This window comes from Pituophis catenifer, unplaced genomic scaffold, assembly GCF_029215685.1.
Source record: "Pituophis catenifer annectens isolate HBS135680 unplaced genomic scaffold, rPitCat1.0.hap2 SCAF_1, whole genome shotgun sequence".
NCBI classification, from domain to species: domain Eukaryota; kingdom Metazoa; phylum Chordata; class Lepidosauria; order Squamata; family Colubridae; genus Pituophis; species Pituophis catenifer.
In genome coordinates, this window is record NW_027256881.1 from 116,575,338 (window position 1) to 116,581,413 (window position 6,076).

Consider the following 6,076-nt stretch of genomic DNA (forward strand, 5'->3'; position numbering starts at 1 on the left):
GAAACATGCCAAAAACAGGGTGTGTAGAGGCTGACAATACAATGCGCAGAGGCGGCAACTGGCGGCAATGTGTTTTGGTGATTCTCGCAGCCTTGAACGCCTCTCAAACGGAGTGTTTAGAGGCTGAAAACGCGAGCCACAGAGCCCAAAATGCAAGTCATTATCTGGCAATCTCTGCAGCCAGGAAGAGGATGCGTAGAGGCTGGTGGGTGGGGGTCAGCAGGTGGGCGGGGCTACATTTGGAGTATAAGATGTGGCCAATTTTCAGCCTCTTGGGGGGGGAAGTGTGTCTTATACTCGAAAAATATAGTAACTGGTTTCACACAAAGTAAATGGATTTAATATGAATTAGCTCCATGTGTATTGATAAAACTAGCTTGATTGAAGTATTCACCTCTAAAACTTACATTTTTTTCAGTCCAACCCTCTGGAACAGCCACCTAATTGTAAATATCTAAAGTACTTGAAATCAACTTGTATTCCCCCACTACCATCACCGACTTCATTGTTTTTGATGTTGGTAGTGGGCGAAATAAGTTTATCTACTTACTAGTCCAGGGGTCAGCAACCTGCGGCTCTGGAGCCGCATGTGGCTCTTTAACCCCTTTTCTGCGGCTCCCTGTGACTCAAAATATGCATCACAACTGCCAATGTCTGACACCCGCAGGCATGCGATTTATTGAGCTTTTCAACCCCCGGTAGGCCAACCATGGATACATCCAAGAAAAGAAAAGTTTCAGAAGAAAACAGAACATTTAATTCTACTACATATGCTAGTTTTGTGGTCGCTCAAGAAATATTCAGGCACAGGAAGGGTTTTGTAGCTTCCAGTGTTTTATTTTCTGTGGGAAGCGGGTCCAAATGACTCTTCGAGTGTTTAAGGTTGCAGACCCCTGTATTAGCCTATCTTAACAGGTAAGAAATCTCTTACTTTCACATAAAATAATCTTCATTGATTGTGTCAGCTTCAATTGTCTTAATCCTCTTAAAGTTGACAGCTGTTTCAAACATGCTTATTAAAAACTGCTGCCTTCTATTATTGCCGTTTCCTACAGTAAGAAAAGTAATTATCTTAAAAGCTTGTTGTAAATACATTCAAATTTACAGCCCCTGAAGGACTTATTTTTAGAAAAAAATATTTTTACAGAGAATAAAAACTTCTAACTTGACCAAAAAAAAAAAAAAGATTTTGTATTAACTGATCTTTCTCTTGTAGCTATGGTCAACTGGCAGTCATGGTTACAACTGGTAGAAAAAACTGCAAAGAATGAATTCCAGCAGAACAAGATAAGAATTTCATATAAAACTAGTACAATTTGATCACTGTATTCACAACTTGGCTACTTTGTCACCTATCACATACTTAAACACTTACCATGTTTACATTAAGCATAGTTTGACTGTTGGGCACTGCCAGGACAACAAGATTACTCATTCACAATATCGGTAGAGGAGTTTTTATGCCTTGCAGGAATTGGAGTTGGTGCTATGCAACAGTGTGATTCAAAGGGGAAAAGACAATTTGGATTACGTGAGTGTTGATATAGCACATATTGGCAACTCATGAGGCCTTGAAAAAGTCATTTTGATTTAAGGAAGTAGCAACAGTAACTGAAATCCCACAGCATTGTGTAACCCTTAAAGAGTCTGGACCATTGCAATCCTTTATTATTAAGGAAATATTCTGTTCAACATAAAAAAATCATGCTAAATTATTAAAGTGTTGGTCATGACAGTTGAAAAATAATGCCTTTGACCCAAATCTTGCATTTTTTGCTTTGCATATCTAAAGGCAGGTGGTCCTCGATTTATGACCATTTGTTTAACAATGTTTAAAGTTAGAACAGCCTGAGAAAAAAGTGATTCACAACCTAAGCTTGAAGTTATGACTGTTGTATCACCCTTGTGGTCACATGATTATATTTTGGGTGCTTGGCAATTGGCTCACGTTTATGACCAGTTACAGCATTCTGCAGTCATGTGATCATGATTTGCAATCTGCCTAGCTGGTTTCTGGCAAGCAACTTCAATTGTGGAAGCCAGATTTGCATTATGCATATCTGCATAATAACCATATGATTTACTTCACAACTGCAGTAAAAATGATTATAAAATTGAGTCCTGTGACAATGACTTACTGACCACGTTGCTCAGCAACCAAAATTCTGGTCCCAACTGGTACGTCGAGAACTATTTGTAAGAAATAAATATAAACTATTCAGCCAGATGAAATCTGTTGGATTAAGTAACTATTTCAACTTGTCTTTTACTAAATATTAACAAAAAGCAGTAAGATATATCTGGATTTACAAATTTAGATTAATCTGCTTAGTGTGGAAAAGAAGGTATCTATTTCCTTTTTGTATGCCACCCACAGTTGCTTGACTGATGAGCAGTGTATAAATTTAATAAGTAAAAATAAAAGTAGAAGAAAGAAGAATGAAAGTTGCTTGTATAAAAGAAACAACTACTAAAATGGGCGAGTTAAGCAGTGACAACTAATATTGTATTTTTGGACTAAAAAAAATTTGGCACAAGGCAGATTCTTCTAATAATGAGGCAACATTAAAAATTAGCCTTTGGAAATGTTGCTAGTTCCTACAATAGAATTAACTGGATTATTTTATTCTAAAACAAGCTCTATATAGCAAGTAATGCTATAAGACAATTTCCTTGAACTGTAAGAGTTCAAGAAATCACCAACTGAGTAATGACAGAACGAATAGGTTGGATGCTAAATGCAACATTGGGAGAAAGTCGTTCCTGTTAAAATGAGTACACGAAGGATGAATATACAAGGAGGTTATGGAATGATTTAAGGCACTTAAATGTGTTCAATAATTTAAGATTCTGCTGTCAGTTACAGAATCAGGCTTTTCTAATGCTGTAATCTGAAACACTAAATTTAAAAAATAGCTTTGAATTTCACAGCATGATGCATCCTTGTATAATACACAGCTGAAACCACCTTCACCACTAATCCTTTCACACATTTTCTTTTAATCTTGTTCTAGAACAGGGGTGTCAAACTCACGGCCCGCGGGCTAGATGTGTCATGTGCTGGCCCCGCCCCCACCCGGTTTAGTGAAGGAAAAGTCCCAATACATCACATGATACAACTTTGATACCCGTTCTAGAAGAACTTGTAGGGACAATTCAGTGAGAAGCATGCACAACAGTATTAAGGAACGCTTAAGACGTTCCTATTCCAGCAAGCCGGCCTGACCTAAACTTCTCCGCTTTTAAATGGGAATTTTAAATTTGGTTTTAAATTATTGGGGTTTTAAATATGGTTCAGCCAAATTTATTTAATTTGTTTTATCTCTATTTTAAATTTTGTATTTCCATGTTTTATTTTTATGGCTGTTCACCGCCCTGAGTCCTTCGGGAGTAGGGCGGTATACAAATTCAATAAATACAAATAAAATAGTATGCACATTATATGGGTACCTCTTTATTGAATGTGACATGTGCTTCAGATTTGGTAGCAAAGAATGTGGGGCACCTGGAGATGCAAGCATAGGAATTGGTCTGCAACTCTTTACCCTACACATCTTTTCCCAGTTAATGTAGCTGCTGTAGGTAAGCTAATGCTGGTGCATTCTTTTAAGAAAACAGCTTGTGCTTTAAGGAGTAGCAGGCAACTGCTGTTCTTGGGTCCTGCGAACTCCAACCCACCCTTTTGCCTTCATATTTGAAACACTGAATAGCCCTAGTAAGTACAGCTAGGATTATAATGTGTATCTCTAGTCTTGGGAAAATGGCATTGTGAATGAATTTGAATAATTCTGTGCATTACCATTTGGCAAAGTTATGTATGATCTTAATTTTTTAATGAATGTCCTGATTTTAGGTCTGAAATGGCTACCTGTATATGCAGTTTAGTAACCTTATGGAAACGCTGGTTTCATATTTGCTTTCATGCTGGATTACCGAGAACTGGACAGGAACAGATTTGATGTAGTTACATTCTCAACTCTCTTCACATACCCCAACTTCAGAGGTTGGCCTTCCAAACCCGACAGCTTTCCTTTAGAAGCCCACAGATGTCACAAAAAAGAAACTGATAGATGTTGACTGGTGGATGCTGGTGGAAGTGAGCTTGGAAAGCCAGTCAACAGAGCTATATTGATATTCATAGACTGAAACTGAAAAGGATGAATGGATCCAAAAGGGCAGCCAGAGTGGGCATTTGTTTGGGAATGCCCCACCTCACCCAGGGTCCTTTCACAGTACATTTTTTCAACGTGGTCAAGGCAAGTAGGTGATGTAGTTGCAAACTGAGATGTCTAGCATTCTGCACATACTACTTCCTTCAAATTCTCCAAACTGAGAAGGTTGGGTGCATTCACATGTGCTATAATTTCAATTGTGAGGAATGTTTTAGTCTCCAAGGCACTATAGCTCAAACTGAGTTTCAAAATGAGACTACATTATAAAACAGCTTTATAGGATTTTAAAATTTAGCCATTATATGTGAGGATTAGTATTTTTTCTCCATATACATATAGCATTTGCCATAAGAGGTAAATTGCATTTATGCTACCATACTTTGCAGAAGGAGGGGGATGGAAAGGCAGCATAATACTGCTAGATTCTGTTGCTGCCTACCAAACCCCCAACTTTTAAAAAAGGTTTTAAATCATGAGGAAATGACATTATCTTCATATATACAAAAGTCCCAGTGTGACCAATAAACATATCTAGAAAATGAAAATAGTGGATGGATGGAACCAAGTATTTCCCTGAAGTTTAGGCCATCAATCCAGGAAAAAGCTGGCATTTAGGCATAAAATCTTGTCTATCTGCATTCTATTAAATATATATTCTCTACTGAGCAGAGCCAAGCTCAGCTTGGCAACCACTTTTATAAAGATAGTTCTTGGCAGTCATTCTATTTTTTTTTAATAATAATTATTAATCTGTTTTTTGAATGGTGTATACTGCCCAGATTAAATTTTAATGGAAGAGACTTACAAATGTTAGAAATTACAATTAAACTCATGCCAGGCATGATCAATCTGGCCATGAGCTTTTTTTTTCAGGCAAGGCTATGAGAAATGCAGTCATAAGATTTCCCAGCTTGGGATGCAGAAGCTTTTTAGTACTCCCCAAGGGGAAAACGATTACTTTTTCTCCATCGTGAAAAGCTGACAGCAACATTAGCATTTTTTTTTATTTTATTTTTTTAATTTGATTTATATGCCGCCCTTCTCCGGAGACTCAGGGCGGCTTACAATGCGCTAAGCAATTTTCTAAAGAATTCTTTTAAAGATTCTAAAGAATACAATACTTTTTTTTTTTAATTTAAAAAGGCATCTCCGCATAGCTGGCAGCTTTTAAGAAGCAGCATTTTTGCCAGATCAAAAGGAAATATCGCTGGATAAAGCGACGCAAATTCGGCCAGACGTGGTTTTGAAACGGTGAAGCCGGATGCTCGATCCCAAGAAAAATCCGGAGCCGATTCTTCTGACGGGTCCCCAATAGTTGTTCTACGTTTCTTCGGGTTTCTTCTCCCAGAGGATTAAAAGAAACTCCCTTCCGAAGCAGGCGTTTCGGACTCAACGACCTCCTTCAAATTTCAGAAAAAAGCCGAGGCTTAATCAAACGCAAGAAGGCGCCTTTCGGCTTCAATATTAATATATTAATATATTAATATATTAATATATTAATATATTAATATATTAATATATTAATATATTAATATATTAATATATTAATATATTAATATATTAATATATTAATATATTAATATATTAATATATTAATATATTAATATATTAATATATTAATATATTAATATATTAATATATTAATATTTATAGTCCAAATGGCCTCTCGTTTGGCCCCCAAAATTACACTCGTGCAAAAAAGGGGGGAAAAAAAGAGAAGAGGGAAAAAATAAAAATTCCCTTTAAAAAAAATCTCTTTCAGGCCGCACCCTCCCTCCCTCCCTCCCTCCCTATCTATAAAGTCCAACAACACGGCACCTGCAACCCATCCTCGTTCACTTTACTAACCACCGATATCCCCGAAGCTAGAGCGACGCTCCTTTGCCAAGGGACGCTTCCGTCTT